This window comes from Galeopterus variegatus, unplaced genomic scaffold, assembly GCF_000696425.1.
Source record: "Galeopterus variegatus unplaced genomic scaffold, G_variegatus-3.0.2 Scaffold2017, whole genome shotgun sequence".
Taxonomy (NCBI): Eukaryota; Metazoa; Chordata; class Mammalia; order Dermoptera; family Cynocephalidae; genus Galeopterus; species Galeopterus variegatus.
Window position 1 is genome coordinate 312,764 of NW_007728128.1, and position 10,116 is coordinate 322,879.

General features: G+C 38.0%; 1 pseudogene; it reads right to left on the minus strand.

Annotated features, from left to right (window-relative positions):
• Nucleotides 1–6,566: 6,566 nt before the first annotated feature.
• Nucleotides 6,567–7,002, minus strand: LOC103596460 (annotated as a pseudogene).
• Between the last annotated feature and the right edge of the window lie 3,114 nt (nt 7,003–10,116).

Genomic DNA, 10,116 nt, shown 5'->3' on the forward strand with positions numbered 1-10,116 from the left:
TCTTATGTCTGCATCAGGTCACCATTCTATGCAAAGACTGCATAATATTTTGGGAGACAAAACAAAAGAGCTTAGCAATGTGTGCACGGTTTCCAATAAAAATTTGGGGGAAGTTAGGAAAGGGATAAGAGGAGGAGAAACTGAAAAGATGTGTTAAGGAGGGAGAATATATAAATATATTATTAAGTATTTACTAAGTTTTTCTTTTTTCCTCTGGCAACTAAAAGATTCCTTGAATAGTAAGCACATATGTTTGTTTCAATGGCTGTAAAACCAGGGGAAAATATAGAGGGCTTTAGCTGGAGCTGAAGCTGAAGGAATCAATATTTTCACAGAAACACTTAGGAGTGAAGAAGCAGTCATCAAGATATTATCCATCAACACGAGTCAATCTTGTCAATTTCCTCTTGAATTTTCCACAGTTCACCTCCCATGTTAAACTACATTTTCTCTCCCTATTCTAAATTAGAAAATCCTTCTCAATGAAAATCATGAAATATAAAACTACAGATTTATATATGTTTAATACGGAGGTGGCTATGCTCATCTACCAGGAAATATAATGTCTTCTCCTTGCTGTGTAGACCAACAATACAGGAAAGTGGAGAAATGATCTGAGTCTCATGATATTTTTTTTAAGAGGATTCAGCCTTAAAGATCTTAGCCAATCAACTAATAAAACTTCTGTACATCAGGTAAAAAGATCTATCAAGTTGCATTTAACCAGCTAAGGTGACTTAATTACAAAAGCAACCTTCCACCTAGTTTTGTCTACACTAATCTCTATGCAAAAATCATCTCATTTTAAATCCAGTGTTTCCTCAGTTTCTCTCTCACTTCTCCTGCTCTCCATGGCCCACAACATTTCTTTTCCTGTTTGCGATCTTCTTTTATTCTCTCCCTTTGGGTGTAACTCATAGCCTTTGCTACCGTCTACCCTTGGCTTTACTCCGGAGCGTGTTTTCATCACTGTTCTCTGTAGCAACACATTCATGGAGAGCTCTTGTGAAAAATCCCTCCCAATTAGGCTAAGTTCTGAGGAATCTCCTTCCCATGAGTCCCATATCTACCTCATCTGCATTCTTCTCTGTATTAATCCCCATTGCCGTTTTATAGTTTCATCCTTTACCCACTCTGACCTGAACATTAAAACAGCCTCCTACCTAGTCTCCAAAATCCTGTATGACCCAGCTGCTCTTTATATTGACAGGCTTTCCTGTTCCCTTCTCATGTAGCCTGGACTCCAATGACAAAGAGCCGTTCTGAAGTTCCTTAAACTCACTGTGCTCTTGGTCTTTCCTCTGTCTCTCCTCTCTTTGTGTGACCAACTCATAGTCGGATCCCAAGGACTCAGCTCAGATGCTAGCTCCTCTGGGTGGCCCTCCCTGCTCTTTGTGACTCACAGGCCAGGTAAACACTTGACTCTGTTTTATCTCTGTCACAACATAAACCACACCTTATTTTAATCTATTCCCCTTTAACACCATCAAGTCTATAAATTCCTTGAAGTCAGGTACTTTCTTATTTGCTCTTATATTCCTGATGCCCACTGCTCAGTTCATATTTAAGAGAAAAAAGGGTATGTACAATCCCTAAAAATGTCTTGCCTTTCCTTCCTCCATGATTTTTCTCATGCTATTCTTTTTGCCTGAATTTCATACCTACCAATTTACCTTCTCCCCAGCCCTATGTACATGCGCCTGTCTATTACAGTCCTACTTATTCTTCCAGTCTAGATTCAGCTGGCGTTTCTTCCTTGAGTATTCCCTAATCATACCCACTAGAACTGATCTGAATTTCTACTTCTATATCCTAACCATGTAGCATGAATCACACACTGCTTTGTACGGTGCTTGGTCTCTGTTTTTCCTCCCACACTCAGTGGATTGAAATTAGAGACTGTGTATTAAGGTCATTATAGTTAACACATCATCTATCACACTGCTTTGCAGAGTCAGTGCTTAATATGTACTGAATAAATTATTATGGAATAACTTCTCAAAGCTATAAACTTTTCTGTGTTTTCTCTTGAAAATGTTTAGTCACAGTATTGTTCTCCCTTGTGAATTTCTTTATCTTTCCCGTTTCAGCAAGGAAGTGTGTGCTTTATTTCTACATATTTCCCTTACAGCACTGCAGCAGAAATACTTCTGAAGACTTGGTGGAAGCGATAGAAGTGTGTGAATAATTCTGCTTGGTATAGATAAAATTGTAATTAGAATTCACGTCTCTTCTACTGCTTCTTCAAAGACTCAAAGATCTCCAGCAGGAACTTTTTCCCCCTCTACCTAGGAGCAATATGGAGATATGTGCCCCTTTTTTGTGTTATTTTCTCTCATCACCAACATGACCAAAGCCCTATCATCCATCCTTAGAGACACTAACTCAAATCAGAAATTATTTGTGAAGTCTTCCCTGCTTTCTCTAAGACGAAAATATTCCCTTCCAGCCCTTTATATACACAGTACTTTATATGTATCTCTCTTATGGCAGACATTTCTTTCTGCCTCATATTTTTATGAATATTTATGTGCAAGTCTTCTATCCCTTCTAGAGTGTAAGTTCCCAGAGGGCAAAATTTGTGCCTGGTTTCTTTCTCTATTCCCTTTTGCTCACAGAAAAGTGCCATGTACATACATGTTATATTGCTTATATAGGGGTTGAATTATGTATAATATATACATAAAAAATACAAAGGTACTTCAAAAAAGTTTGTGGAAAATAGAGTTGAAAGGCAAAATGAATCTTTCCATGAACTTTTTGAAGTACCCTCATATGTATATGAATATGATATATTGATACAGTACCCATATTTATATCTTTGGAGTAGAACTAATATCTGTATTAAGCCAGTATGCCTACCACTATAAAAGTGATAGAATCAGATTGCTTAATGCTATTAGAGACTAGATTACTGTACCAACTTATTTTGGTGCCATTAGCCTGCCTCCTAAAATGTAAAAAGAGACTCAAATAGAATTCTAATCATATGTCTAAGATATCACTTCTTTTCAAAGCCTTTTCTGATCCTCGAAAATTTCATATAGTTTTCATTATAATTTCATAGCATTAATTACAGTACATTGTACAAGTCCTTTCATTTGACTTCTCTGTCTTTGGTTTCCTTGAGGGCAGAAACTACATCGTGATATTGACTTTTGTGTTCACACTACTTAGGAAGGCAGTTGTAGGCAGAATCATGCCACCACTGCTGCCCCAACCCCCCAAACCCCCTACATTGTACAAGTCCTTTCATTTGACTTCTCTCTTTGGTTTCCTTGAGGGCAGAAACTACATCGTGATATTGACTTTTGTATTCACACTGCTTAGGAAGGCAGTTGTAGGCAGAATCATGCCACCACTGCTGCCCCAACCCCCCAAACCCCCAAGATGTCTTCACCCTAATACCCAGAACCTGTGCATATATTACCTAATATGGCAAAAGTGACTGCAGGTGTCAATTAACTTAATCATAAGTTAAGACAATTGAAAAGAAGAGACTATCCTGGATTATCCAGGTGGGCCCTAAATGTAATCATGACAATACATGTAAGTGAAAGAACAAGGCAGGAGAGTCAGAGCCAAAGAAAGGAAGATGACAACAAAAGCAGAGACTGGAATGATGTGAGTGCAAGCTTTGAAGATGAAAGGGGGCTGCAAGGCAAGAAATGTGAGTAGCATCTAGAAGGTGAGGCAAGGAAATGGATTCCCTTCTAGAGCCTCCAGACGGAATGCAGCCCTGCCAGCTCCTTGATTTTAGTCCAGTCAGATCCATTTGGGCTCCTGACCTCCAGAGGTTAACATAACAAATGTGTTGTTTTAAGCCACCAAGTTTGTGGTAATATGTTGCAAGAGCAATAGGAAACTGATACAATAGCCAACACATGGCAGATGCTCTATAAATATCTGTTCAATAAAAGAACCACTAGACATTAGGCCTGAAAAAGTGACTGACAGAATTAATGGATGTACGTAATAATTGAAGGTGGGCCTGAGGGAAAAATTTAGGTAAAGAAAAACTCATTTCTAATTGAGGGTGGGCCTGAGAGAAAGGTATAGGTAAAACAAACAAATGAAAACCTCCCTTATTCTGACATAGGCAATGAATGGATAATAATTAATGCTCTTAATTTTGGATATATTTGGTATTGTCCCTATGGAACAAACAGATAGACATATCCAAGAAACAATAATAGAAATTTGGTTTCCCAGGAACTCAGGGGTGGTATACTGTAACCCAGTAGCCTTGAAATATGAGATTAACACAAGAAAATAGGTGGAGATAAGGCTGGAAAGGCAGTGTGTTGTTGTTTCTTAAATGCCAAGGGAAGCCACACCCAATTCATCAAAAAGAGGTTGGGATGGGCATTGAAGGTATTTGAGTTAGGAAATAATGTAATCAAAGTGATGCTTTAAGATTAATCTGGTGGCCTTAAGTAAAATGGATTGGTAGAAGTAAAAACTTATGACAGAACTACCATTTTGACTTTACAAATCACTTTTAAAGGCACTATCTCATTTGATCTTCACAGCAATCTTGTAAGGCTAGTAAGACAAAGTGTTATCAAAGGCTAATGTTTTCATATCATAAAACCATTGGTATCATATTAATGATCATTTCAATCTGCTTTTAAAGCTTTATATATAATTTGTAATGTGCTCAACTTTTTACTACTCAGATCAGGGTATTAAGGTGCTTGGTCAAATTCCAGCCCCTAATATTCAGGGGTCATTTATCAAAAGAAAATCAAGAGAAATGAAGAGAATGAATGAAATTCATGTATAAAAATAGTTCAATCCTTACATAAGCCAAATTGTTTGGGGGAGGGGGAGAGAATATTTTATTATTATTAAATAGAATGACAAAAGTATTGCTACAAATTGAGTTTGATCAGGTGTTTCTATCACAAATAATCATTGTTATGATAGAGTCACATTAGTCTAACCTTGCTAACCAAGAAAAAGCATTTGGATGAACCATTGCAAATCTTCTCAAGAAGGTCTCTCACAAAGCTCTTTGAGATTTCAATATCAACTCTAATATCCATCTGACAAGGCTTTAAATTCACAGAGCTTAAAAATCACAAACCACAATGAAGGAGTTTCTGGGGCTATATTCAGGGGCAGTTAAATCACCAGGAATGATTTGGTCAGAACAAGAGAAAAATAACCAAGACAGTAGCCAGGTAAGTCAGGTTAGGAGCTCAAAATTTCTCACTATTAGTATTCCCAACTCATTTCTCTCCCTTTGATTTATAGGAGGCTCTCTGAAGCATTCACATGAATAACTCAGCACTTAGAGACATGAGAAACAATGTGGGCCTATGTTCATGTGGAGTAAAACAAGTTCTGAGGATGATTTCACTGTGAATCAAGCTCATTGTGGGTTTCATTTTTGACTCATTATTTGGCTCTTCAGCATCATTAATTCAGATAAGAACACTACTATTTTGGTTCATGTGGAGTAAAACAAGTTCTGAGGATGATTTCACTGTGAATCAAGCTCATTGTGGGTTTTATTTTTGACTCATTATTTGGCTCTTCAGCATCATTAATTCAGATAAGAACACTACTATTTTGGACATGTTTACTGCTGCCAATGCATTTTTTTCAAAATGCAAACATTTGCAACTATTTAGGAAATCACAGTGTTTTAGTAACCCAGAAATGGTCAACGCAGTCTAAAACCTTAGTGCTTAACGTACGGTCCATAGACCAGCAGCATCAGCCTGACTGGAAGTCTGTTACAGAAGGAAAACCTAGAGACCTCCCGTGAGCCTACTGAACCAGAATCTGCATTTTCACAAGATCCCCAGGTGATTCGTATGTGCATTACAACTTGAGAAGCTCTGATCCATACTATAGAAATTCAGAAATTGCCGTTAATTTTACTTCTTCAAAATCCTCCCAGTAAATGTTTCTCTAACATCACAGGAGCTCCAAGTCCCTCTAAGTTTCCTATTTCTTTTACCTCTTCTAGTTAGTTTCCCTGATCGTGAGTAGCCAGTCGTCTAAAGTGGCTCCTTACTTTGGAGCACATTGACTGAATGTGTGGGAAGGCTTATTCTTTTCATAAAAGAAAACTTCTTGCTTAACTATACACATGCCACATTGCCTTTTTTCCAACCTAATTTGACTTTGTTTAAATTTGTACAAATCTCTAATAAGGAAGGGAGAGGTAGCACAGTTGACAGAAAGAATGAGTTGGGATAAGCGGAAGTCACTACAGCTCAATACCTATTTCTGTGTGGTTCCACTTCATGGGAAATAATTTCAATTATTGGATGTTTGATTTTAACCACTTTATGTTAACTAGACACTCACTCATGGGAAACAAATAAACCTCTGCAGTTTAATAAATTACTGACAATTTTACTCTCTGCATTTCCTTACTCAAAGATGGCTTTGATGTGACATTTCCTCATGAATAGAGCAGGTGAGCAGAAGTCTCTTCTGTAGTGGGTTTTCTTTTCTTCTTAAAAGGAAAAAAAAAAAAAGGCCATGAGTTGGTTCTGCAGGGAGTGTGAGTGTAGGGCAGGTGGGCCTGGAGTGTAACAGCCCTGAGACTACCCTGCTTTGTCTACCTTTGTTTTACACTGATCCTGATCCTGTTCATTGCCTTCCACATCCACCTCACTGACTTCTCCATCACCAGGTTACTCACCTTAATCATTCATTTTGCCCGTATCCTGCATGTCCTCATTCTCTGAGTCTTTATTATCCTCCTCATCTTCATCATTCTCATCATCATAGTGCTCTGAAACTAGCTTGCCAGTAGGTAGCAGGTTGTTGTCTTTCTCTGTGATGCTCTGAAGTCAGGCCTGACACTGATGTTCCCACTGCTGCAGCTCTGTCTCCTCCACACAGGGTCAATACAGATGAAACCACAATGTCTTAGTCACACACAAGGCAAGAGTGAGGGGAACAAGGTGGGCATGACTTCTAGATTGCTAATTGACCTTGGCCACGCCACTTAACTTCTCAAAGCCTCAGTTTCCTCATTGTGCCAGGAGGTGGCAGCCTGCGGTAGTATTTTAGGCCTTGGAGTATGTGTGGTAGCAGGATGATAGCAGGGGAGAGTTGTTTACAGCTTCCTGCAGGGATCTTTAGCCTCAGCCCCAACTTAAGGCACAAGCAGACAGGCATGGGAACACACATAGATTCAGGAGGCCTAGATTCCAGTCCTGGCTTTGCTGTCATTTGCAAATGATAGTCACATGTCCTTGGAAAATCCTTTAGCTGATCTAAGCCTCTATTTCCTAGGGAATCTTCACTTATACTCAATGCCTCATATGTGTTACACATCTTTACATGCATGTTATGCATTCATGACAGCAATTCTATAAGACTAGCCTTTAGTCATTCGTATGAGACAATTGAGGCTAACAGAGCTTAAAGAAGTTTCCCAAGATCTCATAATTTGCAGGTAGCTGAGCAAGAATTCGAACTCAGGTCTGTCTGACTCCAAAACACATGTATTTCCTTTTCCTCTAGAATAATACAGCCTGCTAATGTAGGATGTTGTGAAGTTCAAAAGAATGTATATAAAATAACTCTTAAAAACAAAGCACTTGTTTTGGCCTATTTATGCTGCTATGATAAAAATCCTTAGACTGGGTAATTTATAAAGAACAGAAATTTGTCATCATTCTGGAGGCTGAGAAGTCCAAGATCCAAGATCAATGTGCCAGTAGGTTCAATGTCTGGTGCGAGTTCATTCCTCATAGGTGGCACTATCTAGATGTCTGCACACGGTAGGTTATAAGAGGATATATGCTGTGTCCTCATGTAGTGGAAGAGCAGAAGAGAGGGAACCCACTCTCTCAAGGGCCCTAATCCATTCATGACGGCAGAGCTATCATAACTTAATCACTTCCCAAAAGGTCACACTTCTTAGTACCACCACAGTGGGTATTAAATTTCAATGCATGACTACTGGTGGAAATTCAGACCATAACATTGCTACAGAAAGATGTGGTTGCAATATTTTAATTAATTTTTACTGGGTTGGAAAAGCAAACATCTCAGTCCCTGCCCCAAAGATGCTGACAGTCTGGCTGTGACAAATCCTCATGAAACAGATAATGAAAAAATCATATTATATACATCCAATTCAATGACTTAAACATATAATAAGGCTGTGTTGGATTTTGTAGGAGATGCAGAGATGAGTAAAATGGGCATCTTCCCTCAAAGAAAGTAAATCATACTAAAGTTGATAGGTTAAAGAACTCGTTATCAAACAAGAATAAAATGAGTGCTAAATAGTCATACAGGCAGCATATTGAAGGAGTACAGAGTACAAAATACTGAATGCTGACTGAGGGTATCAAGGAAGAGTTTATAGAGCATGTCTCCTTTAAGAGTCTTGAAAGATGAACAGAGAATATGAGAATGCATTCCAGTTTGAGAAAAAATGGCAGGCAGAGGCACAGAAGCATTAAGGTGCACGTGTGTAAGTTGTTGAGTTCAGGTGGTTACATCTGGGAGGGAAGTAGGCTTGGAGAGGAAAAATAGAAAGACAGCATTTTAACTATTGGGCATTGCTTGAATTTTTCCCAAAATGCACACATTGCCCTCCAGATTCTTTTTTCAATTTAAACAATGTCATATCTGAAGGGAAAATATATATATTAGATGGTGCAATGGAAAAATTGGAATAAAAATTTCCACTATGTAATGTGCTAATTACAAGCACTAACAGTAAAACTAGAGGTTAGAAAGGCGTTCCCAAAAAAGGAATTCCCAAAAAAGGGTTCCCAAAAAAGGAATTCTGTACAAAGGAAGTAAGACTTGAGTTGGCCTTAAATGATAGGTTACAGACAGCTTGATAGAAGAGAGAAGTGAAAGAGAACTAGAATGATTTGCCATTTCAATCATGCCTCCTTGCCTGACCCAGTTTGCCTGAGCAGAATTGTGCAAACAATCCTGGAACATCTCTGCCACCACGAGTACATATTGCCTTGGTTAAGTTTAAAAAATGTATGAAATGAAGCATACTGCAAAGAAATGGAGTGTTTTTCGGTTTGGTCTTTAAAGTTCCTCCTTAGCAATTTATATCTTCTCTCCAAAAGCTTAGAACAAATTTAAGTTCATGGCATTTAAGTTCACCTCTTTCTTTTTTCTCTCACATTTCAGTGTGAATAGTGAACTTCCTATGAGTAGAAAATCTGGATACTTATACTAAAATTTTTAAAGGATATTATTATGGCATCATTTGTTCTTTACAAACATGTAAATGCACTTAATTAAAGAAAAATAATAGTAAATTATATTTGAAGAATTGAGTAGAAACTTAATGAAACCAATTAAAGTAGTTTCTAAGTGACTGCTTAAAGATTATACTGGAACACTAACTAAATGATCCAAAATGGAAATGAAAATTAGTTAGGTCTATGTTAACTACTATTGGTAGAACGTAGTGCATTTTCCTATTTGGTCATTAAGTTGATAAAAAAAAATTCTATTGTATCAATAGGCAGTGCTAATTACATTTATCTTTTAAATAACGCTTCACTGTGTTCAGAAAAAAGTGAAAATTTTATTAATTATTTTTGTCTCTGTTTTCACCTCAGTAATTGCATTTGTGAACCTGAATCTGAGTTTTTTAGGCCCTGGCACAGCCCAATCCCTTTACTAGCAAGTGGGTGAGAATCTGAATGTGGGCCTTACCATCTGCAGAAGGCAAACCGTCTGAATAGAAAAGAAAACTGACCTTAGAAGACCAGCCCTTTCTTGAAAGTTCAACATTACAGAGACAAGGTTTCTGTCTTACTAAGGTCTAGGTATTCCCCTAGATGCCAGGAGATAGTGAGTATAATTGTTTATTAGGAGAGTTTATTAGAGAGTAACCCAGATTCAGGGCCTGCTAGAGAGCTAGTTAGATACTCTGAGGATTTCCCAAATATGCCTACTCAAAATTGAGAGACCAAAACATGGCTCCTGGGGCACAGAGTATGCACACTTCTTACCTAACGGCTCAAACATGGCTACCCCATTAAAGATGTCTTCTTCCCTCATGGTTTCATTCTGTCAAGAATTTTTTCCAGATCTCCTCACCAACTGAAGGTATCACCCTCTGTCTTTTCCCTATGTCTAGAGGTCCATCCCCATGCA